This window comes from Notechis scutatus, chromosome 1 (genome assembly GCF_049901735.1).
Source record: "Notechis scutatus isolate UNSWTSFEM ecotype Mainland chromosome 1, rNotScu1.2, whole genome shotgun sequence".
NCBI lineage: Eukaryota > Metazoa > Chordata > Lepidosauria > Squamata > Elapidae > Notechis > Notechis scutatus.
This window is the reverse complement of record NC_142009.1, coordinates 37254774-37267356: the sequence shown is the minus strand read 5'-3', so window position 1 is coordinate 37267356 and position 12583 is coordinate 37254774. Positions and strand designations below refer to the sequence as shown.

Genomic DNA, 12583 nt, shown 5'->3' with positions numbered 1-12583 from the left:
AGATGCTTGATGGCCAACAGCATGACAACAGTGCCCTCTAGTGGGCTTACAACTTGAGCAGCAAAATATCTGCACAAAGAGACAGGAATGCTTTCACATAGCTTGAAAACATAAATCCCTTGGCTCTTTTTTACTGAAGTGTTCATTCAATCTAAATCTATTTATTTCCAAATTATTAAAAGCAAATCATTTATGGTAGGTAGAATTTAATAGCAGAGCTAATATAAGCCACAAGCCGTCTTAAAGATATGTAAGTTTCTCAATGGCTCTTTCTAGCAACATGCATCTAAACACTTTATTAAAGATAAAGTAAGAATCAAGGAGACATTAGTTAGACTTGTGAGCTAGGGTTGCAAAAGAAGCAACACACACACGCACACACCAACATGTAACCATCTTTTTTCCCCTAAATTTTTCTAAACAAAAGACAGAATTCTGTACTTGAATTGAAAAAAAAATACAATATATGTATTGTACATATATTCAAAACAATGTTCTCAACCTTGCAATAACAAATGGGGAGAGGATAACACTAAGAAATCAGAAAATCCATGCCTGGTAGAGTTGACATTTTTTTATAATCCAAGATACCTGGAAGTCTCTGTATCAGGAAAGCTTCCTTTTCCAATCTGTAGCTCTGCGCTAGGAATCTGATAGTTTAGATCCAGAATGGGATGCAAGAGGCTGCAAAAAAACTGATAACCCAGAGAGGATGTTCCTCTCACTGACCCAACAAGTTCTGTATTTTATTACAAAAATTTCTCAGAACACAATATTTGATTATAAAATAGGGAAGCCTAGTCTAATAGAACTAAATCCATTCCTGTGCATATGCACAACTCTTTTTTTATGATGAAAGCACATAAATTCTTACATATTCTGTCTATATTAATTGCTATTCAACTACTGGATTATGAAAGCATAACTACTGGATTATGAAAGCATAGATAGCAGGATACTATCTTATTGTCTTGAGGGTCTCTTTTATTCTAAATTAGCTTTCATTCTGTCCAAACCTAAAAGCATTGCTTGTGATATTAAAATAAACAAAATCAATCTTCTACATATATAATTCCATTGTAGCATTTTAGGTGAATTCCAATCATAAAAAAATAACAAATTATTGTATTCCCATCTATGTCTATAAGTGCTGTCCTAACACAATCACTTCACAATTCTCAAAATGTTAATAAAAACATATCACAGATATGGAGAAATCATAGCTAATCTCCTATATAAGAGTTGTCACAATTATAGAAATTGTACTTCTCATCTATCATATAAGGAAAGTGTCACATTATAATTAATTCATAGTAAATATCTAATCACTTAGTGGTCTGTAGCTTCAAAAGTGAAATATTAGATAAATTCATTTTGCCCAATTCTGTAAATAGGCAACAATGCAAAAAGTATTGTTGATTTGCCAAATTTTAGATGTACAAGCCCATTTTTCTTTGTTATTTTATATTCATGTTAACCTATAGAGTCACAATATTTTGAAAATTAGCATGTTTTCTAAATTCTCCAATCTCTAGGAAAAAGAAATAGTGTTGCTATTTTCTATATTCAATAGAACTCTGATAAAATATACGTACTAAATATTACTAAGATAAGAAACAGAATTACTGGAGTTCTCAATTTTTTTCTTAAGAAAGGATAAATCTGTGTACGTAAGAGGAGAAAATAACATGTTACATCATTTTAATATGTCATAAACAAAGTGACAATTTGAATAATTTCATGTTTGAAAAATGTCCCTCTCTATTACCTAATACTTTTTTGCAAGCCTGTATTTTGCTAACTTTCATTTAGAATCAGGTTATGGTCATTTTCTGTAAGCAAATAGGCCTTTTCAACTGTAACTTTGAAAAATAGATACTGTGTTTTCCAAAGACCAATAGTTTTCCCCAAATAATTTATTTTAAAAATGAGTGAAATTAAAAGTGTGGAATGTTTATTTTTGACTGCTTAACTTTTCCTTTGGGGAGTGTTTTCCTGAATAATTCTAAACCAAATAAATATTGTTGTGTGGTAGTCATTTAACAGTATAGATGTACACTTTAAATTTCTACATGTTATAATCCACTTTTACCTTATCCCAAAAAGTGGCAATGAATTCAGCAAGTTGAGAACTTTTGCTTTCAAATTTAACATGATCATAAAATAATACAGTTGGAAAGGATCTCGGAGGTCTTCCAATGCAACCCTTTGCTCGAGTAGGAGACCCTATACCATTTCAGACAAATGGTTGTCCAGTCTTTGGTGTGAATAGGGTATTTGATAAAATTGTGGAAGTCAACATTTGGCTCTGGAGTGATGCCTGGAAAGGAGGTGCATACTAATAAAAAAATATCCACTCCTCATACTTATGTGGACTAATCACTTCCAAACCTACTAAACCTGCCCCCATCTCAATTGGGTGTTCTATGTCTCAGAGGTATTATGGTTAGCGTCTTGTAGGAAGGTAAAGTGAAAAGGAGTACCGTGCAGGTGTTGCTTCTTCATCATGATTTTCTGTAAGTTTCAAGAAGCAAATATACTTAAAATGCATTATGTTTAAAAACTGTATTCTACCCATTCAAATACACAGTGCTCAAGAGAGAAAGAGGTGGGATTTTCATCACTTACTGGGTTGCCCAGTTGAATGGGCAACTCATGAACAATCCTAGACCACAAGGTGAGAAGCGAAGAAAAAAGGGTGGAAGCCTCCAAGCCACCACTTCGCTTAATCCTTTAGTAACAACCCTATGATGCATTCAGCAGATACCACTTCAATCCCATTTTGCTTTCAACTTAGGTGCCAGGGATAGAGCTGGGAGTTTAACACATGCCCTGTTCCTGGAATTTCTAATCTCCAACAATCTATTACTGGCAACAGTTTCAGAAATGGTGCAATCATTGCATGGAATGAGGTGCAGCCTTGCATAGGAATGAAGAAAATGTACTTGGCAAACAGCTTTAAAATACCCAGAAATCCTTCTGATGACATCAATCTGTAAGCATTTTTCTACCTGGATTAAAATTTAGCCAAGAAAGAGGAAGGGTAAATTCTATCTTTTATTATAAATTCTGCCATGGTTTTGTCTTGATCAAGCATACAGAGAAACAACTGTGATACAAGAAGTCACTGCTATTAAGTATGAAGTTTCCTTATCTGTAAGGGGCTCTGTATGAGATATTTTATAATATATTTCTCAATGGGACACAATTATCTTATAGTCAGTAGAAATCAGTTTTCTAAAGCTCTTTTTAAAAAACAAAACAAAACATAACCAGACTATATTTATTTTTAAAGTACATTTTCCTTACTTGAGCAAAAGAGCAAATTACATAAAAATAAATAATTTAAAACTATAGCAAAAGCCTAAGCAAATAAGCTTAATACAAAAAGAAAATAGAGCATTGAAGGCATGCTTATTTTAATATTTCCTTGGCACTGAAAGCACATCAAACTTCTGATATCACAGCTAGAAAATCCTGTCCACACTTGCAGAGAAATGCAAAAAAAAAAGGAGAAGGGATTCCAAAGGGAGAGCACACTCATCAAGCTGCTCATGTACAAGATTGGGTCCTTGTAACAGATTCAGCAACTCTCCACAATAACCCCCCCCCACCCAAAAAAAAACAAAACACAACCCTCTTCCATACCTAATTTACAGTGCAATGCTGGGCAGATGCTAGTCCCTCACAGCCAGTTTCTATATTGCAACAACATTACAGTATCAGGTTGGAGGAAATACCAATACAGTCTGTGATTAAACTGGTGATATCTTCTCCAAAAATGTGTTGCACCATCACTAAGAAAATCACCTAAATGATCTGCCTATCTCTGCATTATGTTCACAGAATCATAAATTCAGTTAAATCAGAGCTTTAGTATGCAATTAAGTCAAGAGAAAAATGTGGGGGGACATACTTTCAATTAAAAACCATTTTTTTTTAATCATGCAGGATGTATCTTGCTCTCAAGGATTTCTGTTTACTTTAAAATCAGGGAGGCTGGTGAATGGCAGAGCAAATGTTACACTTCAAGCAATCGGCTGTTTGAAAAAAGTTTTCTCACTCTTACCTCACTGTTGTAGGAAGGCTTCCTACTATTTTCACTGTATCCCCAATAATGACTTGTGCTACTTTATGAATAAAAAGAGTTCAACTATTTATATAACACTCATAAAGCAACGCACATTTTTTCATAGGTAGCATTTATATTAATGTATAAATATTCTGAACCAGGATAGTATAAGCAATTGGTCTTAAAATCAGGTATAAGTAATCTTGACTACTTCAATATTCTTGATATGGTCAATTGACTAATCAATAAAGTTGTATTACCGTTGGAGTACTTCAGTGTACTTTCCATGGGTCTGTCACTGAAAAAGATTGGGAAATTGCAAACTGGTGCAGTAGGCCAGGCTGCACATTGGTGGAAGAGAAATCATGATGCCTGTACTAGAAGATCTGTACTACTGGTCATTATTTTAAGGTGATTTTCCACTATGAATTTGCCCTGTTACTGAAATCAGTAGAAGGGGACTTTCTTAAGATCCTTCTCCTACCAAAACCTCATTAAGGAAGTTTTTCATCTGACCACTAAATAATACAGTACATTCCCTGCTTGGCCTTCATTCTCTCGCTGCCTTAGGAAGATGTTAAAATACATCTGTTTCACCAATCTTTTGACTTTGTTTTTCATTGTATTAACCTTATTGTGTTTTATTATCAGTATTTTTTAATTGTTCAAGGCTTCCTCAAGCAATGTTTCTCAACCATAGCAACATTAAGATCTGTGTACTTCAACTCTCGGAATTCCCTGATCAATATACCAAGGTACTAATTGCTGAGATAGAGAAAAATTGGCCTTAAAATAACAGAAAGGCAAGATATCAATTTAATAATAAAAAACACAAATTAAATTTAATATATTTTCTAGCCAACCATATTACTAGGCAAGAAATACAACAGTTAGTTAATTTATCTAAGAAAATTTCTTTCACAGCTTCTTCTATAAATAGAATTTAATCTTTTAATCTCAAGATAACAAAATAAAAGTAACCAGATAAGAGCCAGAAATTTTGGCTATGGCCATCTAATGAATGGTTTCATTACAAAATTGGGAATTAAGACTTGGATTTAGTCAGTATGAGTTCAATTTACATGGATAAATCCATATTCTTTTTTTCTTCAAATTTCATACATTTTTTACTTCTAATACTGATTTTGATAATACCTTATGTAGCTTTTGTCATCTTGATATTATATTATTTTTATAGTTTGTTATGTATACTGCTTTTCAGTCCCTGCCCCAGAAAAGCAGCATTTAAATATTTTAACAATGATATTTATTCAGTGTGCTTCTACTTTGATTTACTAGTCTAGTCAATGTAGCAATCTAGTCTATATGCTTTAAAAACAGCTGTGCCAGTTCTAATCTGCTTTTTGCTTTTGTTCTGCATTCCAAAAACCTGTGTATAATCTGCATTTTATTTATTGTCTCAATTTTGTAAGCTGCGCTGTACATCTTTCATAAGAGAAATAATACAAAGGAAAAAAAATCCTCATAATAAATTTATCTCAAACTACATGAGACTGTACCAAAGGCATCTCCGTCTTGGCTGTTTCATGATCGAATGTGGTTTTGAATACAAGTCTGAATTTCATACCCTGTTTCTCCAACAATATGGCCTCCCCCAATAGGAAGTCCCAGCATGTTTTATAGGCATGAAAAATTAAGCCCCTCCCCCCCAAAATTAAGGCCTATATTAAAACATGCGAAATGGGGGGGGGAATGGTGGGGGGGCTTGCCGTTAGGAAGTACTTTTGTTGCACACCCGGATATGGTGCTGCCTGCATTGACCCCAATATGAAGTGCCCCACCAACGCCGAGGTCAACATCCAAGCCATCACTGCCCGCCCGCCTGAAGATGCAAGGGGGGGGGAATTAAGTCACCCCCCAAAAGACGGCCTAGCCATTTTTTCGGGGCTCAAAAAAAAAAAAAAAAAAGACCCGGCCTTATTTTAAGCTACAAATGAGCATGCTTTGGTGCTGTTTTCCCAAATTAATAAAGCATAATGAGATGTTGATTTGCAGCTCTTTTAGAGAAAGAGTAAAGCTGCTAACATCAGTTCTGTAATTCATTTGTTAACAAAATAGGACAGACGGCACCTGAATTGTCTCACCTTTCATCCTGCCCTGATATACACATGCTGGAACAAATTTAATTCAGACAGTTCATACTCCTCTGATGTCCATCAATGATGGCAAATTAAAACCAGTCTTATGCACTTGGTACGCAGAGCCTAGAGTATTTAAAAGAAGCTCAATACGTTGAGTGCAGTATATCTCCTGAGAAATTAGGTATTGACTGCATGCCTCACTGAGTAGAAAATCTACAAAAATCCATATACAGCATTGACCCAAATATTACTTTTTAACACTACTATGTAACAAATTTTTAAGAGGCATGCTTGATACAGGTATAATTCTCTTTAATTATCAAGAAACAAGCAGGAAAAAGCAACACTATTTTCACAGTGCAACATTTCAAAAAATGAATGCTCAATAAAATGCAGTCAGGTTCCATGATAAAAATAAGGCAATTGTATAGTTGCTTAGAGCTATGGTCTTAAGGACAAGAAATTTAATCTGGAGGAATAGGAGCAAGAAATGCTAAATGTTTATTACTTAAACAGCATTTTTATGAGTTTTCAGCTGTTTTTATTGTATTTGTCACAAGATAGTCATAATTCTGCTTTAAAGGCCAAACAAACCTTAGTTATGCATGCAGAACAGAAATATTTCTTTTATTCTCATCTTAGGAACACAGGTGGGTATCATATAATAAGCTGATCTGTTAATGCATACAGCCCAGCATTATTCATACAGGACTGTTACTTAGGTAAACCAGTGATTGGAGTGGGATTGTTTGTATAAAAAAACCTGTGCTCTGTTTGCACTATACAGTAGCAACACCTGCTACTCCCTCCAACATCCTTTCTTTTCCCACCATTCCTGCTCCTCCAGAGAGATTCCTATAGGATAGTGATAGCCAATTGGAATGGCAGAACCCTCCTGAGAACTGGGGAAGTATGGCTCCAGGAAGTTACTGCTACAGGCTAAGGAGATTGTATTTGAGACTCCATTCATCACCCAAAGTGGCTGGGTTTTTTTTTTTTTGGCTATGACAGGACTGGCCAGGGGTCTTCTTCTGAAACATGGGATTCTTGCATTGTACAGTCAGGAATGAGAATTCCTATGCTTTGTATGTTTGATTCAGTGTAGGAAAGGATGGGGTGGGAGGAGAAAAGCCAGAAAGTTGGTTCTAAATTGATCAAGAAAGCTCATATTCTGATCAAGAAAGCTCATATTCTATGATTGTTTTAATAGCATGTGGATGGTTATAGCATATATGTATATTTGCCCTAACTACTTTAGTACTAACTACTTTAGTATTAGTTATGCTAAGTAAAGGTAAAGATTTCCCCTCTCCAGTCGGGTCCGACTCTTAAAAGGCCAATATTCATCTCTATTTCTTAGTCAAGGGAGCCAGTGTTGTTCCGTGATCATGTGGCCAGGATGACATGCCAAAGGCCATGGAACACTATTATCTTCCCACTGAAGTGGTACCAATTTATTTACTTGCATTTGCATGCTTTCAAGCTGCTAGGTGGGAATGTGATGGGAGCTTACTCCATTAGATGATATTCAGGTCTTAAACCTGACCTCTCAGGTTTCCAGCTGACAACTGCTGAGCCATCACCCTCCCTTCCCCCAGTTATGCTAAATGTAGATAGAATTTGGATGTAGTCAATATTTATTATTAATATCTACTGCCACAAAGAAAAGATGTTGTGGAAACAAGTTTTATCCCCTTAGAAGCTAAAATTAGAAATGATCTCCAAATTGCAGTCAGAGTTTAAAATACATCATCTTTCCCTATAGCTTCAACTGCTTACAACTACACAAACAGAAAGAAAATGACTACTGTATTGAAGAAGTACATTCCCATTCACTGTGGGAACGTTCTCGTCAGAATACATACTCAATTTTTCCTTAAAATATAGAACAACTTTTCTGTAGGGATTTAATTATAACAAAATAAATATGCTGGTTGTGATTCTACAAGGCCTTTTAACCCTTTTAGCATCCTATCTTATTTTGCAGAAACCCAATTCCACATACAAAAATAATGTTTCTCACTTAAAGCATTTTCAATAGAAAAATTTGGGAACAAGCAACTCACAAAATACTCTGCCATGAAATTTCAAAATGTTAAATATCACACAGGATTTGATATTTTGAGAATGCTATTGTTTTGCAAAAAGAAAATATACTTGCCCAAACATTTTTTAGCTCTCAAAAGTTATAGATCCTGGAAGGTACACATACTATTTGTTCCGAAAAACTAACACATTAAATAACATAACAGACCACAGAACTAGAAGCTATAATGCAAATGCATTTAACTTTGTCTGAGAATTAAGCAATAGTGCCTCCCTGTGCCACAAGGATAGCCACCCAATCAGTAGCTACAAATCCCTATTTTTCATCCAATAATTCTGCATAAAATATTGGAGTTGCTTTTCAGAAAATAAGCATTCCCCAGCTCTAAAAAGAACCAGTAAAAAAACCAGCACAGCATCAGTAGACTTAACAGATTCACATTCTCCTTATCCCCATTGTCCGGGTCAGGAACTGCTTGGCCATTATAGCTGCTTTAGTCCAAAATGCTTCTGGCAGGTCAAACAGTGCAATTGTTTCAGCATCAGGGAGGCACAAGAGTCCCATTTCATTTTTCCTAATGACCAGCCTTAAATGACTACAGGTCTTAACAGTGCTGGCAAATTATCAAGGCCTTGTACATTACATGGTCAATGGTCCTTTTAATAGAAAAAGCAATAATATATAGTTGTTTGTGCCAAGCAAAACTCGTTAGAAAGTATTAGTTTAAGATAACAGTTCAGGAGCTATTAACAACTACAAATGTTTGTGTAAACAACTCCCCTCCCTTCTCCCTTCTAGAGAGCTGCAAAAGATGAGGGACATGCAAGAAATAAATTCTGCATTTTGTACCATAAGTGACTTGGTAATGTGTTGTTAAAGTTCAGTGCATTTGGAGAAGACTTGAATTACGCTGCCGTAAGCTGGAATGTGGACTGTAAGACGGTTAAAGGAAATCATACAGAGGTGGACAATGAAAAACAAATAGTCATATAGGCACAGCAGGAAGTATTTCTAGATAGAATTGAAATAAACCAAGACTCTCAAACAAAAGTCAAACATTGCCAATAATCACTTTTATTTTTTCATACTAGCATAACACGAGAATTGACTTTGTGTCTTGCTGACATAGCAACTAAGAAAGTCGTGTTGCATTGACCAATATTGATTGCAAGCAATGCAAGCTGGGGGGGGGGACGACACCTACGCCATACCATATATTTTCAATATTGACCTTCCACTCCTTTTGTATGGCTCTTTGGGCTGGCTATTGAATTTGGACGGCAGTGTAATAAACAGCTGAGGTTTAATTAATGGTAAATGAATACAAGACACAGGTTATGACTTTAACTAATTAGGGAATTGTTGAATTAAGTCTGCCTTGGAATGCAAGGCAGTACAATCAATACCCAATAAAAGGACTATGTATGTAATTTACCTGCAAATGTGTTTCCGATACCATCAAAGTGAGTTTAAATAAGTAAGATATATGAAAGTCTACCGGAAAAAAGTTTTTTTAAGTTAACACTTCACATAGCTTATAGAACAATGAGAGTAATATAACTACTTTAATATAAAAGAAGAGCCCACAGACTCAGTGCAAGAGAAGTAGTAAATGAAACAATAACCAAGTCTAATAACAGCAAAACGATGGACTGCAAGATTAGCAAGTGTTGTGGTTGAATGTTTGGTATGAGGAGGTAGGAAACTAGTTAGGGGCGAGCAGCATGTGAAAGATATGCATTCTCCTATTGTTTGTGCGTACTGGACACACCAAGAAGCTTTCTATCAAACCAGTTAGCTCTGGTTGGGGAACAGCCTTGTTTTTAGACTCCAAGTATCCAAATAATCCCCATTAGGGAAGCTTACACCTTTCCAGTCTGTTTCTCTAGAAACATGACTAAATTCTAACTTTTTGGAAGGTTTGTGTAAATGGTCTTTTAACATATATTTCAGAAGTGATATTGTGCATTTTCACCTAGTCCACATATACGGATGGTCTTTACTTAATAACCATTTAGTGACTGTTCAGTGACCATTTGAACTTAAGATGATTCTGAATAAGTGGCAAGTATGCTCCTCACAGCATCCCACAACCATGTGGTCACAATCTGGGTGTTTGGTGAATAGTTTCTAATCATGGCATTTGCAAGGTCACCAGGTCACCATTGGCGACTTTGTGCACCAGCTTCCTACAAGCAAAGTCAGTCGCAAATAGTGATATATCACATTTAACAACATTGCAAGATTCGCTTAATGACAGCAACTGGAAATGCTGCAACTTCCATTGCTAAATGACACAGTCGCATATTACATTTTACAATAGCTTTGCTCAATAGCAGAAATTCTGTTTGCAATTACTATCATTAAATGAGGCTGACCTGTGCTTAAACTTTTTAATTCATTATATTGTTGGTTGCCTTAGATCCATTGACAAGAGCAATTGAAATAGTATGGCTATCAGGAAACCAGTCCTCCTCCACAACTGCTGATGAGACAATGACTAGGTTCACAGATAATATCTATCCATTATGTACTTGACAACAACTCACTATTATGTAAGCTCAAACAAATTCAATCAATCAAACCACAAAATTGTGGAATCCCCCACAATTTGATCTCATAAAATACTTTTGAAATTTTGAAAGCATATTGCGGATTGTTGCACAAAATGGCTCTGAGCGATGTGGGATTATTTATTCAAAAGAGGTTGTCATGACCTAGTACAGCATGCTATCAGCCACTTCCCTCTAGCCTTCCTTGCTACCTCTTATTTTTGTTTTCCGGGGTTAATGGCTGGATTTTCAATTCCAGGTCCTTTCCCTTAAATGTTCCCACTTAATGCAACCTTGAAGGCATGTCTTCTTCATGACTGCCCCAGCTCCCTGGAACAGTCTTCCACCTGAGTTTAGAGGGATTGTTACCTTTAATTAGCCTTGGGGGAGGGGCTTTAAAGAGCTGGCTCTTCCTGAGCATTTGGTTACGATGGGGGTTGAGTTTCAAGGATGCCTGATCTGGCGGGAAACAGTACTTTTGTTTTTAACCATGTTTTGGGGGATTGTCACTAGGTTGACTAAAGTCACTGTATGAGATAAGTGATGTATAATACCAGTAAATAAATAATCAATCAATCAGTAGGATGCAGCCATCCTTATTTATATGTTCTAGTAATCTTTATACAGCCCATTTCATTTTCTAAGGAAGTTTAGCAGTCCTCTAATGGCGAAAAAATGATATGAGAGAATGTTGCTTTTCAACATGTCAGTTTCCAATTTTTAATTAAAATATTTTTTTTAAAATATGTAAGAAACTAGGGGGGGGGGGGGGGGGGGGGGGGGGGGGGGGGGGGGGGGGGGGGGGGGGGGGGGGGGGGGGGGGGGGGGGGGGGGGGGGGGGGGGGGGGGGGGGGGGGGGGGGGGGGGGGGGGGGGGGGGGGGGGGGGGGGGGGGGGGGGGGGGGGGGGGGGGGGGGGGGGGGGGGGGGGGGGGGGGGGGGGGGGGGGGGGGGGTGGGGGGGTTTGTTGGGGGGCTAGGCAGAGAGACTTACCACACCAAGAAATTTCAGAAAGATATGAATTTACTCACTGAGTACTTGGAAAAGAAGAGACAGTTGGCCTAAAGATCAACTTAACGTAGGCTTTCATGTATGAAAGGGTCAAGTGTAGTTGACTACAAGTCTCAGTCCCCAGTCAGCATGGCCACAATAATTGGCACCACACTGCATAAAAATCTCTTTTGCTGAAGTGGGAAGACCCAAGTTGAAGATATCAGAGAATTTCAGGCCAATGTTGGAGAGAAACCACCTGAGTTGGGAAGAGGATTCAAGTGGGGCATTATTCTGGACTCACTACATAAACATAAGAGAGCCTTTGAGCCTTAGGCTAGGGTTTCCCATGCAGAAATTGCCAGTTTGGGCAGATTCCTGTGAAATAGGCATAGAGCAATAAAGTAGCTAGTTTGAGCTCTACATATGTGGGTCTAGTTATTCATGCCTGACAGCCAATCACTATCTCTCAGACTAATCTAGGCGTTGTAGTATTGATGGGATAAAAATTGGACAGAGTATTTTCTGCTGCCTTGAACTTCTGGAGAAAAAAAAAAGAGAGGCCAATATATTGAACAAAAAAAATTAGAGACTTCTACAAGCAGTCCTCCACTTACAACAGTTTATTTAGTGACCATTCAAAGTTACACCACTGAAAAAAGTGACATGACCATCTTTCCCACTTATGAACTTTGCAGCATCCCCATGGTCACATGATTTTCATTTGGATACTTAACAACTGGTTCATATTTATGACAGTTGCAGTGTCCTGGAGTCACATGGTCCCTTTTTGCGACCGTCTGACAAGCAAATTGAATGGGG

General features: G+C 37.0%; 1 protein-coding gene across 3 annotated transcripts in view; it reads right to left on the bottom strand.

The window, feature by feature from the left end:
- VRK2 (VRK serine/threonine kinase 2) overlaps nucleotides 1-12583 on the bottom strand; it is a 54576-nt gene that overhangs the window by 20814 nt on the left and 21179 nt on the right. The window lies entirely within an intron of this gene.